Source organism: Hordeum vulgare, chromosome 5H (genome assembly GCF_904849725.1).
Source record: "Hordeum vulgare subsp. vulgare chromosome 5H, MorexV3_pseudomolecules_assembly, whole genome shotgun sequence".
In the NCBI taxonomy this organism is placed as follows: Eukaryota; Viridiplantae; Streptophyta; class Magnoliopsida; order Poales; family Poaceae; genus Hordeum; species Hordeum vulgare.
Window position 1 is genome coordinate 32,030,548 of NC_058522.1, and position 20,353 is coordinate 32,050,900.

A 20,353-nucleotide genomic window follows, 5' to 3' on the forward strand; every position below is an offset into this window, starting at 1 on the left:
CTACACTAAAATCCACAAACCACTCTACTTCTAGAGCATTTGAAATAAGCTAAACTAGCAGTGAAAGATGAAAGGATGAAGTAGCTAACCTTATAGAACACTTGTGTAGTTGATGCAACGCCAAACCTAACCAAATCTTGAGGAAAATGGAGCTTGGAGGCCGAGCATGGAGAGAAAAAAGCTTAAGTGTGGCTCAGGCATTTCATCGAACACCTCATGTGCATAGGGAAGCAGAACAGAGTAGCACACACCTCCCACCTTCTACGGTAAAAAACAGAGGAAAGGCTGGACAGGGGCGAGTATATATAGACACCTCTTTGGTCCCGGTTGGTGGCGAGAACCGGGATAGAAGACTGAACTTTAGTCCCGGTTCCAGCCACCAACCGGGACTAAAGGTGTTGCGCCAGGAACGAGGACCATTGTTCCCGGTTTGTGTAAGGAACTGGGACCAAAGAGGTCACACGAACCGGGACCCTCTGACCGACGTCCTGGCCTCACGAACCGGGACATGCACCCATTGATCCCGGTTTGTAACCGAACCGGGATTAAAGCCCTTTCATCGCTTGGACCAAAGCCCTGTTTTTTATTAGTGTAGTCTCATACGCATGATACTAGTATATGATACTTCCATTACAACCTGCCTAAGATCTCGAGTGCGTCAAAATCGCCTCCGGGAGAAGAGAAAACCCTAACTCGAGAGAAAAAGATTTTTTAGCAACACCAAATATCTCATATGTTCATTTCTCAAGAAAAACAATATATGTTCCCGTCGATTGGCAATGCCGCATCATCTTTTTTTTAATGCTCCACAACATCTTTCCTTTTTTGAGAAGAATGCACCGCATCATCTTTGCAAAGTGCACATACACTCTAGCTGGGCTGGCCCATTGCCGCAGCGGTGGACTGGAATAGGAAGGGTTCACCGGGCCAGGGACCATGGGCAAGCCAGTTTGATTCCGTGAGGGAAACAATATCGAAGTCGGACTAGTCTATACATACATGCAAGAAAAGTAAAGATTCGAGCCGCCTCGATCCCCAAACCTTTGGAGGATGCCGAAGGCCGGTAAGCGGCGCAGGAGGGTGAATCCGGAGACGGAGACGGCAGCGAGAAAGAAGGAGAAGAAGACGACGATGAGAAGCCTGGCAGAGGATCGAAGCTTGACGTTCGCGGCCTTCCAGAGTGAAAAAGCCAAACCCCAAGCAAAATTAGGTAACTGATAAGCCAAACCCCCAAGCAAAATTATCCAACCGCCGCTCGATTCCCCTCCTAATCACGACATGAGTAGTAGTACCAAGTTTGATGATTATTTGTTCTGTATGTATGTATGTATTTAGATCCTGTGTACGACGATGTGGATTCCTCCGACGAAGAATCCTCCTCGTGTCCACCCAGCCCTCTGCTCCACAGACCCTACATCCTCAACGAGCTAGCCGATAACCCGGACATACGTGCCGCCTTCCACCTCGCCAACACCGAATATCATGCAGATAGAGGTAATTAAGCTTGCTAAATTTTTCCTCCTCATCATCTCAATAACCAGGCACTAACTTCTCTCCGTATGTATGTAATGTACGTAGCTTGTCGGTCAGCTGTCTTGGATTGCTACTCTTCTGCTTCGTGCCTGTCCAACAACCCAAGCCTTCTTCACATCCGCGAACCTGCAAAGGATGCCGTGCTTCTTGCCGCCGACTCTATCATCACCCTCTCGTCCTATCTCGGTACGCATGCATGATAACCAAACATATAATTAACATTTTCTAGGACACCGACACCAAGTGTTCTGACTTGTGACTGACTTTAATGGCAGACGCAGACGACGATGAGCCGTTCAATACGTGTTGTGGTTTGTGGATTCAACATGACATCAAGAAGAAAACCGCTGTGGTCTTGACGTCCGCGCATCTGATCCGCGCAAAGGATCCGTCCGTGAGGCACCAGTGGATGCTCCGGTCGACATGCGAATATCATCGCGAGGCTGAGGTGAGCTTCATAACGATATTCGCCATTCTATTTATCTACCTTCTTCATTCCCTAGTGTTTAATTTGTTTCCTTCTTTGTTTCTTCTCAAAATTTAATTATTTGTAAGGCCTCAAAATTTAATTGTCGGTTACCAATTAAATGTGTCATCTCTTCAATTTCCATACAAGAAAAGTGAACTGGTATTTGTTTACACCCTCTACTTAAAAGAAAGACTTGATCCAGCGTGGAGTTAAGCTTGCTTCTTTGTTTCATCTCAAATTTAACAATTTTTAGTGCCTCAAAATTTAGTTTTTGGTTACCAATTAAATGTGTTATCTCTTCAGTTTCCATAGAAGAAAGTGAATTGGTATTTATTTACATCTGTACTTAAATGAAAGTCTTGATCCAGTGTGGAGTTAAGCTTAATTTTCTTGAAAATGGTTTCATCAAATACTATGAAATTTCTCTTTGAATCATAATGTGATAATTTTTCTGGTTGTCTTTCCAGGTCATTGTTCACTTGTTGGACGGCGAAACGGCAGTAGCCAGTCTCCTCTACCTCCAGGAGCACTATGAATTTGCTCTTTATGAGGTTGTAGTGGACAAGTCGGTTCGATTGTCCACTTTTAACGACAATGTGCATTCTGGTCAAGATGTTTTCCGACTTGGAAGAGATGAAAGTCTTGATCTAAGGATAACTCATGGTAGGGTGGAGTATAAAATTCCAACCCGCCACGAGAGACGTCACTATATGTATTTTTACCACGATGGACGTATAAGTGTACGTACTATGATTTAATTCTATATTTTTGTATGTTGCTATTTTGTTAGTACAAATTATAATGTTTGTTATCGTCATTATGTTGTAGTTGCATGACGATGGAGGCCCTGTCGTTGACTTAGAAGGCAAGGTTGTGGGAATGGTTAACAATCAAATCGACGAGACCTTTTTACCTTCTTCTATATTGCACAAGTGCTTGGATTTCGTGGAGAAAGTTGAAGTAAGACCTTTATTCTCAATTCCTTTTTAGTACTGTTAATTAAGCTAGTGCACTCTCTTATATATTTTAACTCATGCAGTACAATTAAACCACTACAAAATTATGTTTGGATTGAGATTGCTTAACAATTATTACGTTTGGATGAATTACTGAAATGTGATTTAGAAAAATAATTACGTGAGGCCTAGGTGCTACAAAATGTGTCCAACATTACAAAGAAAATGTGTGGTGGTCGCCTTACCAAACTATGGGTGCTTTTCAAATTATGGGTATGGGAACTAAATTGTGTGTAAAGATTCGGTTTTTGTAGTTAACTCGCTCACTCAGTTTTTTTGGCTAAATCCTTTTTGAGCAGGGTGTGAACTAATGTCTTGTTTCGTTATTAATTGCACATTGTTCTAGCCTAAGTTTTGTCTGATTCTATTCTACTGAAATATATTGTTTTATTTTAACAATACAAGATTCAGTTCTATTCTACTGAAATATATTGTTTTATTTTAACACAAGTCTATAAAACGATTACAATCTTAACTGTTATATTTGGTATAGGTGCATCCCTCGTGCCCACCTTGGAATGACATTCACTTCCATCAAGCTTCTAGATCCTATTTGTATTGAGAGGATGCGGCGTAAGCATAACGTTGCATCTGGTCTTATTGTTGAACAGGTATATATATATGGTGATGTCTAACATTATTTATTTTAACACTTGCATATAAATGTTCTTCATATGCATATTACGGTTTAATGATGGTCAATTAAACATTAGGTGTCAAAAGAATCGAATGCTGAGAAACTTGGAATCCGCATGGGTGATGTTATTGAACGCATCAATGGAGAGTATATTTCTAGTACAACTGAGGTAATGTCTTTTAAGTAAAATGTAAAGGATTATTTTTTATGTCACACTTTATGGTCTTGACTTTTGAACTTTTTAGTTGGAAAACATGTTGTTGGATATAGGCGGAGACCATTTTGATCAAGCAAACATCTTAAATGGCGAAATAGATGTTCGAGTAAGTTACTATTATGTTTTAACTATGGAATGCTTAAATTTATGTCGACTATAGCAATTTGAAATAATATTGTTTAATTTACAGATTCAAATATTCCGTGCCACAAAACGTAGCCGAAGAGTTAGAAATTTGACCGTAATTGTATCGGATTGCGGAGAGGACGTCATAGAAGGTAACCATCTACTTAACATAGTAGTTGATTTTGTGTTATGAATCTAAGATATTGCATTCCTCTCTTGTGTAGATTCAGTTTATCTTGTTCACCAAATGCCATGAGCCTTTATTATAGTTTTTGTTTTAGAAGTTCTTCAATTGTTTCTGCTCCTTGCTTCATTGCATCTAAATATAATGTGATAATCACCAATATACGTTGTATATAACTGAACCTTGATGTTTTTATTTGTGTAGGCACTTACCCTATCACTGATGGCCTCTAGAGATGAGTCAATCAACACATACATTTTGACCAAGTGATTCTTCCATGGAGCCAATGGAATTAACCCGAAGCCAATCATAGACATATATAAGTTCGGTAGATTATTTTTGTGTATGTATCCCCAATGAAATACGTCAAATTATGGTGCCCTTTTTAAATGTAATTCATGGAATGTGGAAGCAGAATCTGGCTACTCTTGAGTTTTTTGTGAGTGCCAGAGTGAAATGTTTGCTACAAGATTAATAAATTTTACGTTAAGTATTTGTATTACACTATTACAGGATTTTCTATCATGTAGATGGTTACCCTAGAAATAACTATCAGCACCGCTGGTGTTGATTTGCCGTCACGAGCGTATCAAGATCTCAGGTTCCGCGAGTTGAGAAATTACTTGTGCCGGGATGCTATCATATATTCATATGTGTGGTGGAGCTGGGGTTTTCCCGTATTATCATTGAGACGGATTGTCTAGCAGTTGTTACGGCGTGGAAACAATAAAATGATGGCTCAGTTGGAGGACACTTGTGCAAGGACACGCGGACCTATCTCCATAATTTTCAGGGTTTTGACCTTAGAAGATGGACAGGACGAGAAGCCAATGTTGCTTCTCACTTATGTGCTAATAAAGAGAGCCCTTCCGAAATATAGTGTGCCATCTCCCGCCGCCCCTCCCCGGGCAACGCCCGCTCCCGCTCCCGCGACCGCGCGAGCGACCTAGGGTTCCGCCCGCTCCCACCGCCGCCGCCCCCTGCTCCAGCCGGCCGCCGGCCTCCGGCCCGGCTCCTCCAGCCCCGTCCCACTTCTCCCCCCTCCCAGATCTGCCTTGCGTCGCCTCCGCCGCCGACCGCCGCCCTCGCGTCCAGGGCTCCCGGCGTTCTCCACCTACAGAAGCTGCAGAATCTGGAGACACGCACCGCGCCGTCATCGGACCCCCTCTCCGACCCCACTCCCGCTTCGCCGCTGCCGGAGGGGACGCCGGCGAAGCCGCTCGCGCCCCGGGGATGGCGGCGGCGGGGCCCCTCGCGTCGGCCCTTGGGCTCTGACGGTGGCGCCCCGAGTCGGCGGTTGCGGGATCTGGTGTGATCTCGCCAATCCGCGGCGACAGGGGGGCGGATCCGGGGCTCCATGGCCGGATCTGGCGGGGCACTCGGCCCTGATGGTAGGGAGCGGCAGCCGGGCGCGGCTGCGCTGGTCGGCTGGGCACGAGCTGTGTCCAGGGCGCGCGGTGCAGTGGCCTTGGCTGTGATGGTGCGTGGCGGCCATGCTTAGCGGTCGGTGGCGGTGGATATCCAGCGCAGCTCCGACAGAAATCCTTGCTCCGGTCTTCATCGGAGTCGCGGCGGCGACGCCCGCGGGTGACGCTATCTTTCTTGGAAGCGTCGTTGTGGAGGTGTGTTGTTCCCCTCCGCCGGCCGCTGCCCGCACCGCCACCTGCGCCCCCCAGTTCCTGATTTGTGGGCCTCTCTCCTGCAGATTCTTGGCGGTGCCGGCGTGGTTGCCGGGGCCCTTCCCGTGGGTGAAGCCGGTGGACTCAGATTGGGGGAAACCCCTTGGTTGGCCCAGGCCCGCCACGCCGACGACGACGCTCAAGGGCGCCGTTATTCTTTTTGGAGACGTCGGTATACATCTGCTCCTCTGTTCCCCTTCCTTGCCTCTCGGGTGAAAATCCTAACTCCGATGGGCGGCGGCGGCGTCCTTGACGTCGTGACCTTCCTGAAGGCATCGCCTTGAGGGCTGAGTGGTGGTGGGCACTGTGTGGGTCCTGAACGGTTTCTGGTGGTGGGCAGTGCTTCGGGGGAAACCCTATGATCTGATCTTCCAGATCGGACGATGGCGGTACTGCGGTGTCGTTTCTCCCTTGGGAGCATCGTTTGTGGAGCAGCGCTAGCAGACTGAGGCAGGAGGTGGAGCGGCTTCGTCTTGCACGGAATTTCGGTGGAGCTGTCAAGTCATGCCTGGCCGACAGGTGCTACGCTGAGTCATGCCTGGTTGGCAGGTGCTACGCATGACTGATCTTCCGGAGTCTTCGCATCTGGACGGATGAGCGCAGGACGGTGACGCCGTTGGACGCCGTGGTGGCGTCGACGGATGATTGGACTAGCAAGGATGATGTGGATCTCTTTCCTGAAGATGGATCATTGGTTCGAAGATGATGGCGGCTGGTAAAACGTGTGCGTGAGGTGTGCGTTTTAGGTGTGCTGCACCGACTGTTATTCCCAATATGTTATGTGGATGGATTGGAAACAACACCGGTCTTAAATATGTGGAGTGAAAGCACTCCACATTATCGAGTTTGTAGATATGAGTGGTGGCTTTGGGTGAATTGATGTATACTCTTATTAGACCTTTATGAAATAATTAATAAGATGGCTGCATGCATCGATTGATGCAGAGGCCGGGGGTTTAACCTCATTTTCTAAAAAAAATGTGCTAATAAAGAAGCTCTAGTTTTAGAGTCTGTCTCTCTATCGTTTGATGTAATTCCTGAATTTCTGATTGATGTTTTGCAATCAGATGTAAACCACCGGAATGAATAAAATGCCTTGATGGTGGTTCTTCTTAACAAAAGAAAAAGAAAAAGGTTCCACTTTGTACGCCATAACGTTGCGATCCCGTTTTCTGGGTTTCTGGCACGTGGCGCCGCCGATGGTCGTTCAGTCCAATCGATGCCCCCTATGCGTGGAGCCTGCACGTTCTTTATTTCCTACGGAGGTGGGACTGGCACGGCAAGGCAGGGCGAATCTGCTGGAGACCTCGAGCAATGGACGGACGATGACTCACGTTGCCACAACTGGAGCGGCTGGATCATGGAGCCGAAGATGAGAGAGAGCTCGTGCTAGGAGAAAGACATCTCACCGGGCACCGGCTCACTCGCGTGAGTGAGGTAGGAGAAAACCTCTAGCTGTGTGTGTGGGGCCAAAAGACAAGTACATACAGGGCTGAGAAAGCCTCTTTAGCTGTGTGTGCGCTAAAAGACAAGTAGTTCCTTTATAAGTCTCAAAATAAATGTCTTAACTTTGTATTAGCTTTAGTATAAAGTTATATTAAACTTAAAACACTTATTTACGACGGAAGGAGTAATATTCTACGACAGAGGGAGTAATATAGAATATTTAACATTTTTATATTAGTTTACAGAAAAAGTACTACATACAGTGCCCGTCTCTATGGAAAAGACACACGGCAGCAACTTTTTTTGGAACACACGAGCTGGCTGTAAAAGACTCCAAGGAGGCAAGGATGCGGCTGACACGGACTAGTCTTGGACTATTTATTTTCTATAATAAAAAGCAATGCGGCCTCCTATATGTTCCTCTTGTAAGCATCACCTTCAATTTCGGCCCTCCTTCCCTCCCTCCCTTCTATATATACTAGACGTATTGAGGGTTTTTGAGACACAGAAAAACAGTCACATAATGCCCTCTTTCTAGATCTGTTTCTCCTCAAGTCTAGTTTCAGCGGTGCTTAGGCGAAGCCCTGCTGGAATAGTTTCACCACCACCACCACCACGCCGTCGTGCTGGAGAACTCATCCACCTTGTTGAAATTAGTAGTGGGTCTTAGGCCCATAAGAGAATTTCAGAAAATCTCCAAGGCCCCATGTAGGTGGTGGCATGACAAGGTGGTGGTGGGAAGTTTAGTCCCACCCCACTAGTGGAGGAGAAGTTGAACCCCTTTATAAGGGTCTCTCTTCCACATGCTATTGGAGAGTGAGAAGAGAAGGTGCCCTCGCGCACTTCTCCTTCGCCGCTCGCCACGCCTCGTCACGACGCGGGAATGAGCCGAGTCGAGCTCATACCTACGCGCTTATTTTTGTCGGTCAGGAACGGAGAATACGTAACGGACACGGCACGATCCGAGACGTCGGATCGTGGGCTATTACCGACTCGGACGTGGGTCACGAGAATCAGATCACATCTGCCTCACGCGTTCGTTCCTTTTTGCTGCCGCTGTCGCCGGCGACTCCGTCCCGTTTACCGCGTACACGGTCGACGGGAGAGCAGGCCTCCGAAACCCCGCCTCTCCGGTTCCTGTACGGGAGAAGGGCGGTTAGTTTTTTGGGGAGCGATCACGCGACTGCTCGCCTCCGTCCGTCTACTTCGTCTACATCCGCGTCGTCCTCGTCATCGCCATGTCTTCACCATCCGAGCCCGATCTTCTCGCCCTTGAAGCTGAGAAGAAGAGGGCAGAGGATGCTGCTGCTGCTACGACCGCGTGCAACGCCAACGCTGCTGCTACGGCCAACTGGCCTATTGGAGGGTATGACTCGTTTATCCTCATGTTCGTATTTATCCTAGTAGTACTACTTGCATGCATAGATTTATCAACTATATGCGTAGTATGTGCTAGTTAGTTCAAGATCAGTACATCATTAGTCTAGTCAATGGCATGCTAGTCATTATCTCGTGGATTAATACACTCGGAAAATTGCCTATTTACTCAACAATCCAAAAACCTAATGTGTGTAGGAATTTTTCGAATAATGATTTTGTTGCTGCACTGAAACCGGACAAGTTTACCGGTACTTATTTCAAGCGTTGGCAAACGAGAACCACCTTATGGCTCACGGCTATGAACGTGTTCTGTGTAGCCGGTATCACTCTAACGGGAACGATCTCTCTTGAACAGGAGAAGATGTTCGCGGAGGCCACCGTCCTATTCCTTGGAGCAGTCATAAGCGTGATCGGAGATAAGCTGGTTGATGCATACTTACATATGCATGTTGCCAAAGACTTGTGGGAGGCCCTCGAATCTAAATTCGGGGCCACCGATGCTGGGAGTGAGACGTATGTTATGAAGCAGTTCCACGATTACAAGATGGTTGACAACCGTTCTGTATTGGAACAGGCTCATGAGATAATATGCATAGCTAAAGAACTTGAGGTTCTTAAGTGCAATTTGCCGGGCAAGTTTGTCGCGGGCTGTATAATTGCTAAGCTCCCTAATTTCTAGAGGAACTTTGCTACTACTCTGAAACATCAGAGGCGTGAGTTCTCAGCAGAGGACATCATCAGCCATATGAGTGTTGAGCAGAACTCGAGAGCAAAGGACTCCAATGGAAAAGCGGTGGAAAGCTCTTCTGTTGCCAATATGGTACATCAGAGGAACTTCAATTGCCACAAGCCCAAGGGAAATAATTCTGTCCAACAGAATACCGACTTCAAGAAGAAGGGAAAGAAGACCTTCAAGAAGAATAAGAAGAGAGATGGCTGCTATACTTGTGGTTCAGAGGAACATTGGACGGACAAATGCCCAAACAAGTACAAGAAGCCGGAGCAGGACTCCAAGTCTGCCAATATGATTGTGGGCAACAATGAAAGTGGTGCATCTGGGTACGATAATTTACTTACTGTATTTTTAGTTTGTCAGTCCACCGATTGGTGGGTGGACACGGGTGCAAATATTCATGTGTCTGCTGACTTATCATTGTTCTCTTCTTATCAGGCCAACGGTCGTGGGTCCGTATTGATGGGGAATGGCGCAAGTGCTTCTGTTCTTGGTGTTGGCACGGTCGATCTGAAGTTTACTTCGGGAAGGATCGTGCAGCTGAAGAACGTGCAACATGTCCCCGCCATCAAGAAGAACCTCGTTAGTGGTTCCCTTCTGTGTAGAGAAGGGTTTAAGTTGGTATTCGAGTCTAATAAAGTAGTAGTTATGAAATATCGACTTTTTGTTGGAAAAGGTTATGAGTGCGGAGGTCTGTTCCGCCTTTCCCTCGCAGATTTTTATAGTAAAGTCGTGAACAATATTCATTCGAGTGTTAATGAATCTGAAGTTTGGCATTCACGTCTTTGTCACATAAGTTTCGGTGTTATGTCGCGGCTAGAAAAACTGAATTTAATCCCGACTTTCACTTTAGCCAAAGGTTTTAAGTGCCATTCGTGTGTGCAAGCAAAACAACCTCGCAAGCCTCACAAGGCTGCAGAGGAGAGACACTTGGCACCATTAGAACTCATACATTCTGATCTCTGTGAGATGAATGGTATGTTGACTAAAGGTGGAAAGAAATACTTCATGACATTGATAGATGATTCCACTAGATATTGCTATGTGTATCTGTTAAATACTAAAGATGAGGCTCTACACTACTTTAAAATCTATAAGGCAGAAGTTGAGAATCAACTTGAAAAGAAAATTAAACGAGTCCGGTCTGATCGTGGTGGAGAGTACTTCTCAAACGAGTTTGATTCTTTTTGTGCGGAACATGGAAGTATTCATGAGAGGACGCCTCCCTATTCACCCGAGTCAAACAGGGTTGCCGAACGGAAAAACCGTACTCTAACTGATTTGGTTAGCGCCATGTTAGATATATCGGGTTTATCCAAGGCATGGTGGGGGAGGCTATATTGACCGCGTGTCATGTCCTGAATAAGGTTCCTACAAAAGATAATGAGGTCACTCCTTATGAGGAATGGTCGAAGAGAAGGACGACGCTCTCGTACTTACGTACTTGGGGCTGCTTGGCGAAAGTCAATGTACCGATCCACAAGAAGCGTAAGCTTGGACCAAAGACTGTGGACTGTGTTAATTTGGGATACGCTAAGAATAGCGTAGGCTATAGATTTATAGTAGTGAAATCTGAGGTACCTGACGTGAAGGTCGGTACAATAATGGAGTCGAGGGATGCTACATTCTTTGAGGATATATTTCCCATGAGAGATATGCAAAGCACTTCTAGACAGGAATCTGAGATAACTCCCGAGCCTGCCATTCCTATGGAATATTATGAACAAACACATGATGTAATCCCGAGGAGGATGACGAGGAAACCCTTGGTAGGGGCAAGAGACAAAGGACTGCAAAGACCTTTGGTGATGATTTCTTCGTATACCTCGTGGATGATAATCCCACTTCTATTTCAGAAGCGTATGCTTCTCCAGATGCTGATTACTGGAAAGCCACGGTCCGTAGCGAGATGGATTCCATCATGGCTAACGGGACATGGGAAATCACTGATCGTCCCTATGGTTGCAAACCATTGGGATGCAAGTGGGTGTTCAAAAAGAAGCTTAGGCCCGATGGTACGATTGAAAAGTACAAGGCTAGGCTTGTGGCCAAGGGCTATGCCGAGAAAGAAGAAGAAGATTTCTTTGATACTTACTCACCTGTGGCTAGACTGACAACCATTCGAGTACTACTCTCATTGGCGGCCTCTCATGGTCTTCTCGTTCATCAAATGGACGTTAAGACGGCTTCCCTGAATGGAAAGCTAAATGAGGAAATCTATATGCAACAGCCAGATGGCTTTCTGATAGAACGTCAGGAAGGAAAGGTGTGTAAGTTGCTGAAATCTTTATATGGTCTGAGACAAGCACCTAAGCAATGGCATGAGAAGTTCAATACAACTCTGACATCTGTTGGCTTCGTTGTTAATGAAGCTGACAAATGTGTATACTATCGCCATGGTGGGGGCGAAGGAGTTATATTATGCTTGTATGTTGATGACATACTGATATTTGGAACCAACCTCAAAGTAATTGAGGAGGTTAAGTCTTTTTTGTCTCAAAACTTTGAGATGAAGGACCTTGGGGTGGCTGATGTTATCTTGAACATCAAGCTTTTGAGAGATGATGAGGGTGGGATTACACTTCTGCAATCCCACTATGTTGAGAAGATTTTGAGTCGCTTTGGATATTCAGACTACAAAATTTCTCAAACACCATATGATCCTAGTGTGCTTATTCGAAAGTTTAAAGGCACAGCTATAGATCAATTGAGATTCTCTCAAATTATCGGTTCGCTTATGTACCTAGCTAGCGCAACGAGGCCTGACATCGCGTTTGCTGTGAGCAAACTTAGCCAGTTTTTTGCAAACCCGGGCGATGTTCATTGGCGTGCTGTTGAAAGAATTATGCGCTACTTGAAAGGTACTATCAACCACGGACTTCACTATACGGGATACCCATCGGTACTTGAAGGGTATAGTGATGCGCATTGGATCTCTGATGTTGATGAGATGAAGGCCACTACTGGGTATATGTTTACTCTTGGGGGTGGTGCTATTTCCTGGAAGTCTTGCAAGAAAACGATCTTAACGAGATCGACAATGGAAGCAGAATTAACAGCATTAGACACATCTGGTGTCGAAGCAGAATTTCTTTGATATCTTTCTATGGACTTACCTGTGGTTGAGAAGCCGGTTCCGGCTATCCTTATGAACTGCGATAATCAGACGGTTATTGTTAAAGTGAAGAGTTCAAAGGACAATATGAAGTCCAACAAACATATAAGAATGAGATTGAAGTCTATCAGACGTTTGAGAAACTCCGGAGTGATAGCGTTGGATTACATCCAAACGGCTAAGAATCTGGCAGATCCCTTTACTAAAGGGCTATCATGTGTTGTGATAGATAGTGCATCGAGGGAGATGGGTATGAGACCCACATGAGTTGCCATGGCAGTAACCCAACCTATATGATCGGAGATCCCGTGAAGTAGGACCTGGGAAAACAAGCCAGTGGTGAACTGAGGAGAGTAACTTTACTAACCCACTCCGTTGGAGATGCAATGCTCTCGGATACTGTATGGTAGGATGACTACTGTCTTAATATGTTCTAAAGCTTATGTGTAAGCAAGATGCTGTCCTACAGAGCGATCTTTGGAGGAACACGCCTATATGAGCTTGACTGCTGGTCACACTCTATGGGATTTGGGTGATCTCTAGTAAACTCATGAATAGGCCAGGAGTGTGACTAATATGCTCCACCCGAGGGGTCAGCCTTCGGCAGCCTAGTACTAGTAAGACTTGTGGTGAAGCTTCTTTATGCCAAACTGACAATTCAAGGCATAGTCCATTGTTCAGTTGTAAAGGAGTGTAGCTGCTTGCTCTAGGTGAAGCTCAACCTTAACAGGTCTTCACTAAAATGCTGGTATATTAAAACAGTGATTGGAACGAGGGAACACGATGTGCCCTGGAGATCTGGTGGGGGATTGTTGAAATTAGTAGTGGGCCTTAGGCCCATAAGAGAATTTCAGAAAATCTCCAAGGGCCCATGTAGGTGGTGGCATGACAAGGTGGTGGTGGGAAGTTTAGTCCCACCCCGCTAGTGGAGGAGAAGTTGGACCCCTTTATAAGGGTCTCTCTTCCACATGCTATTGGAGAGTGAGAAGAGAAGGTGCCCTCGCGCACTCCTCCTCCTCCGCCGCCCGCCTCGCCACGCCACGCCACGCCACGCCACGCCATGCCGAGCTCATACCTACGCGCTTATTTTGTCGGTCAGGAATGGAGAATACGGACACGGCATGATCCGAGACATCGGATTGTGGGCTGTTACCGACTCGGACGTGGGTTCGGCCCACGTCTCTCCGCCCAGCCGCCTTTATAAGCAGGCTAACGCCTACCCTAGCCGTCACGAGAATCAGATCACATCTGCCTCACGCGTTCGTTCCTTTTTTCTGCCGGCAACTCCGTCCCATTTACCGCATACACGATCGCCGGGAGAGAAGACCTCCGAAATCCCGCCTCTCCAGTTCCTGTATGGGAGAGGGGCGATTAGGTTTTTGGGGAGTGATCACGCGACTGCTCGCCTCCGTCCTTCTGCTTCGTCTACATCCACGTCGTCCTCGTCATCGCCATGTCTTCACCATCCGAGCCCGATCGTCTCGCCCTTGAAGCTGAGAAGAAGAGGGCAGAGGATGCTGCTGCTGCTACGGCCGCGTCCAACGCCAACGCTGTTGCTACGCACAACTGGCCTATTGGAGGGTATGACTCGTTTATCCTCATGTTCGTATTTATCCTAGTAGTACTACTTGCATGCATAGATTTATCAACTATATGTGTAGTATGTGCTAGGTTAGTTCAAGATCAGTACATCATTAGTCTAGTCAATGCCATGCTAGTCATTATCTCGTGGATTAATAGACTCGGAAAATTTCCTATTTACTCAACACACCTCTCCGCCCCTCTTGCTGGATCAAGAAAGCGGAGATCGTCATCGAGCTGTACGTATGCTGAACACGGAGGTGCCGTCAGTTCGGCACTAGATCGGGATGGGATCGCGGGACGGATCGTGATGAGATCGTGGGACGGGCTGTGATTTGGATCGCGAAGACGTTCCACTACATCAACCGCGTTATATACGCTTCCGTTTAGCGATCTACAAGGGTATGTAGATCTGATCTCCCTTTCGTAGATGATCATCACCATGATAGGTCTTCGTGTGCGTAGGAAATTTTTTTGTTTCCCATGCAACGCTCACCAACAAGTTTACCCAGGTTCGGCCCCTCCGATGGAGGTAAAAGCCTACGTTCTTCTTGTGTTTCATTGATGAGAATGATGATCTCGATTACAAGGGCATGGAGTCGCTACCTCTAATCTCGAAGGTGTCTAATCTGTCTATCTCTAAAGACTTGAACTTATGAATTTGTCTCTTTTGGGGCGCCTTACCCCTCCTTATATAAGTGGAAGGGGTAGGTTTTATATATAGAGTCCTACTAGAAGTAGGACTAGGACTAGTCTCTCTTGAATCTTAATCCGGGTCTTGTTTCCTTTGTGAGGAGTCTTTCCTCTTCTTGGGTCTTCTCTTGTGAGTCGGTCCTCCTGACCTCTTTATGAGTCGCCTTATGTCAGGGTGCACGTCGGGTCTTGGCCTCTTGGGCCTTCGTCATTTGTCTGAATCACCTGTGGAGTCATATGTGAGCCACCCGCCAGGTCACTCATGAGTCGCGAGTGAGTCTCCAAGTCCCAGCTGGATCATACTTTAAGCCGAGTTACAACATGGGTTATATCTCCGACACATAGCTTAAATCCTAGCCACATGTCAGCTCATATAGGCTTTGATAATTTTACACAATGAAAATAAATGAACTCTAATTAAATACATCTGTAATGGTAAAAGCCCGTAGACAACAAGAACAAAAGACGTACATCAACCAATAATCAAGCCAACACTCCAAACTAGAAACCCGAACAACGGGCTACAAAAGGCGAGAGACTATAGCATATAGTAGTAGGTGAGATATCTTATGAATCATTTGTTGTCAGTGTTAAGCTAATCACCCAATAGCGTTGGTAGATGTGTCGGTCCATTAGTAATCGCAGTTAAGCGAGTGATGAACAGTTGGGAGAGATGACGGCCCGTTTTAGCAAACTTTTGGATGGTTCATGACCGCATTGGGGAACCTTCTCAACCATTTTTTAGTTTTCATGATTTTCTGTTTTTTTATTTGTTACATTATTTTGTTTCAGGTTTTTTACCTCTTATATTATTTTAAATTACCAAATTTAAAAGTGATTAAAATATCCAATAATTGTTGAAAATGTGATAAACTTTTCATTAATCAAGAAATACATGAGGATTCTAACAATTGTTCACATTTTTTAAAGGAATTTTAACAATTTTAAGAAATGCATTAGGGACAAGGGCGCAGGTTTTCGGCGGTGGGCCGACGAGACCGGCGGCGAGGCCGACTTTGTGCGCCGCTGACAGTGCGCGTGGCGCTGCCTTAATTTGCTTGCTCTGCCCGCATCGTGCGTGTTCATCGGCCACAGCTGCGGTTGCACCGCGCCTCGATCGAATAGCAATTGCACGCTTTTTTACTTCACAGTATTTCGTCACTAATCTTATTCTTTGTTTCATTGCTGTTCTTGCAGACGGCCGGAAAGGATGCCTGCAAGATCACTGGACCGGAGTCCGACAGCAGAGTCTTCTTCGGTTAAAGTTGAACTCAAGTAGTTAGCTTTTTTGGGTAAAGAAACTCGTATTGTTGTAGTTAAAATTTCTGGGTAAAGAAACTGGTCTAGTAGAATGTACGTAAGTACATTTTACATTGGTCGTTGTGTCATCACGTATAACCCAAAAACAGCGTCTACTCGTATGCAATTTCTCTGTAGTAGATACAGACTCTGCTTCATTTCTTTTTCTGAGAAAGACTTGATTTAACTGACTTTCTTCATCGTTGTTAACTACCCAACGTGCACTCTCCTTCCATATCCGGGTAATGGATGTTTGATGCGAGAGAATTGATGATCTATGCATTTCTTGTCCTACGGATAGATTTCAAATGCAACACCGACTGATCGAGCACCCGCCCAATAAGAATTTCCTTGTGGGACGCCTATCCGGTCCTAGCCGCTCTATCGAGTCACCGAATGTCAATTAGTAAGAAAATCAACAAGTATAGAGGAGGCCAAACCGACGTACTTGTATATATGAGTAAGTATCATGTTCCTATCATTTTGACTTAAGGGAAATTCGAACATAGCGTAAATCGTAGCCACATGTCGGCTTATATAAGCTTTGACAATTCCCACACGCAATGAAAATAAATGAACTATAATTAAACACATTTGTAATGGTAAAAACCGGTAGATAACAAGAACTAAAAAACATACATCAACCAATCAAGCCAACACGTCAAACTAGAAACCCGTTAGAATGATCGAACAACGGGATACAAAAGGCGAGAGGCTATAGCATATTGTAGTAGGCAAGATATCCCAAATGTTATGAATCACTTGTTGTCAGTGTTAAGCTAATCGCCCAATAGCGTTGGTAGATGTGTCGGCCCATTAGTAATCGCAGTTAAGCGAGTGGTGAACATCTGGGGGAGATGACGACCCGTTTTAGCAAACTTCTGGATGGTTCATGACCGCATTGGGGAACCTTCTAGAAACTTCCTCAACCATTTTTTAGTTTTCATGATTTTCTGTTTTTTTATTTGTTACATTATTTTGTTTCAGGTTTTTTACCTCTTATATTATTTTAAATTACCAAATTTAAAAGTGATTAAAATATCCAATAATTGTTGAAAATGTGATAAACTTTTCATTAATCAAGAAATACATGAGGATTCTAACAATTGTTCACATTTTTTAAAGGAATTTTAACAATTTCAGAAAATATTTATGTTTTGAAAATGTTCAGATTTTCGACATTGTTCCCCATTTAAAATAAGGACCACAAACTTTAAAAAATACTGCCAAAATTGAATTTTTAAAATTTGTTCAGAATTGTTTTTTGAAATCGCAAACACTTTTACACATCCATCAAAGTTTTTTGAATTTGCAAACCATTGTGAATTCATCAACTTCTGTCTACATTCGTAAGTTTTTTGAAATCCTGATTTTTTTTCTTATTCATGAACATTTGTTTGAATTTGCAAACACTTATTGAATTCACAAACCTTTTCAAATTCATTTTTTTAATTTGCCAAAAGATCAAGTTCCTGAACAGTTTTTTGTTTTTAAGAAAATCTTATAATACTATTTCCTTTTTTGAATTCGTGGAGGGTTTTCTGAATTCATGATTTTTTTTTAAATTTACAGATTTTATTAAAAGTGATTAAAATATCCAATATTTGTTCAAAATGTGATAAAACTTTCATTAATCAAGAAATACATGAGGATTCTAACAAGTGTTCACATTTTTTAAAGAAATTTTAACAATTTCAGAAAATATTTATATTTCGAAAATGTTCAGATTTCCAACATTGTTTACCATTTAAAATAAGGACCACAAACTTTAGAAAATACTAAAAACAACTGATTTTTTTAAGATTTGTTCAGAATTCATGATTTTTTTGAAATCACAAACATTTTTTCACATCCATGAAAGTTTTTTGAATTTGCCAACAATATTTGAATTCATCAACTTCTGTCCACATTCGTAAGTGGTTTGAATTCCTGATTTGTTTTTGAATTCATGAACATTTGTTTGAATTTGCAAACACTTATTGAATTCACAAACATTTGAGAATTCAATTTTTTAAAAATTTGCCAAAAGATCAAGTTCCTGAACTGAATTTTGTTTTAAAGAACATCTTTCAATACTATTTACTTCTAAATTTTTGAATTCTGAATATTTTTGAATTTTTGAATAAATTTTGAAATTTCTAACAATAAATCTAGAACATTTTTTAACCGATGAACAATTTTTGAAAGGAGAACATTTTTTCAAATACGCGGTTTTTTTCTAAATTTGATATTAAATTTTAATTTTTGAAAATAAATAAATAACATGAACATTATTTGAACTTCTCAATATTTTTTTAATTTATGTACAAAATTTGAAACTCTTAAATAGAAGCACTAAAAGAAACATAGAATTAAAAAAATATAATTAGTAAACAAGAAAAGGAAAAAAGAAAAAAAGAAAAAAGGAAAAAGATTAGTGAAAAACGGTTCAGGAACCTTCAAGAAGGTTCCCAAAACCAGGCAGTAACTTTCTACAAGGTTCCCCAAAATAGTGTCTACATGTCCCTGTATACGTGAAAGAAGGTCCTCGGATCAATACCTCACTCGTATGCAATTTCTTTGTAGTTTGTAGAAGAAGGTCCTGCCTAATAAGAATTTTCATGTGTGATGTTTTTTTTGAAAAGGAGGTTCAAACTCCCGGCCTCTGCATCAATCGATGCATACGGTCATTTTTATTAATTATTCAACATAGGTCTAACAAGAACATACATCAAACCATTCGAAACCATCACTCACACCTACAAAACTCGAATGTGGAGTGCTCTTATTCTCCATATCTAAAACCGATGCTGTCACCGATACATCCACATAAGGTATCGGAATCCACAACCGGTGCAGCACACCTAAAGCGTACACCACATGCACACGTTTTAGACGCTGTCATCAGGCCGACGACCCATCTTCAGAAGAGAGATCAGTATCATCCTTGCCAGTCCGTCCATCCGTCGACGCCACTACGGCTCGTCAGTCCAGATGCGAAGATTCTAAAAGATCTGTCGTGCGTAGCACCTGCCGACTAGACATGACACGACGTAGCACCTGTCGGCCAGGCATGACTTGACATCTCCACCGAAAGCTCCGTGCAGGATCGACGCCACCACGACGCTAAACAGCGCCACCGCCCTGCGCTCATTCGTCCAGACACAAAGATTCTGGAAGAACTGTCGTGCGTAGCACCTACCAACCAGCATGACTCAGCGTAGCACCTGTCGACCCGGCATGACTTGATAGTTTGACCAAATCTTTGGGCCAGACGAAGCCGCTCCTTCTCCTGCCTCTGTCATCCAGCGTTGCTCCACAAACGATGCTCCCAAGAGAGAAACGGCACGGCGGTACCGTCATCGTCCGATATGGAAAGTCGGATCTTAGGGTTTCTCCCGAAGCAGTGCCCACCACCAGCAGCCGTCCAGGACCCACATAGTGCCCACCACCACTCAGCCCTCAAGGCGACGCCTTCTGGAAGGTCATGATGTCAAGGACACCGCCGCCGCCCACCGGAGTTAGGGTTTTCACCCAAGAGGCAGTGAGGTAGGAAGTGGAGGAGCAGACGTAGACCGACGTCTCCAGGAAGAACAACGGCGCCCCTGAGCGTCATCTCGGCGCGGTCGGCCAGGGCCGACCAATGGGTTTCCCCTTATCTGAATCTCCTCCACCAGATTCATTTGCGCCCATGCCGGCAATGCCAGGAAATCGCAGGAGAGAAGCACACCGCGGCTATCTGGATCAATAAAGATCCAATCTAAACAGTGACGAGTACCACCACCTTGCGCTGGCCGACGGCGTCCGGGCGCCGGATCCAGAAGAATCTGACCCGAACTCGACGATGCATGCGACCACTATGTCTTGCCCCTCCCGCAACAGCCACACCGCGCCGCAATAACGAACCCCAGTCGTCGACACGCTCCGCACGCTGCCGCTAGGATCCACATGCAGCACCGCGGCACCGCGCGCTAGTCCGGCGCCTCCTCATGAATGGTCGTCCCGTGTCAGCCATGTCGCGTGAAGGGAAGAGGACCCCCGCCGCCGCCCCTGCCGACCAGGCTTCGTCCGACGGCGCTGCTGGCGGCGGCGAGGATGAAGGAGGAGCGAGGGAGGACCGGCGACGGCGGCTAGGGTTACCCCTGGTCGCCCACGGGGGCGACGGTAGGGGGCGACGGAAGGGGGTTAGGGGGCGACGGGAGGCGGCGGCTAGGGTTACATGCGGCCTGCTGTCAGGTCCGACCACTATGCCAAGGGAACGCTTGG

The 20,353-nt window shown here is 45.0% G+C and overlaps 1 pseudogene; it reads left to right on the top strand.

Moving 5' to 3' along the window:
- Window positions 1-1,050: 1,050 nt before the first annotated feature.
- On the top strand, window positions 1,051-5,457 carry LOC123396259 (annotated as a pseudogene).
- The last annotated feature ends 14,896 nt before the right edge of the window (window positions 5,458-20,353 follow it).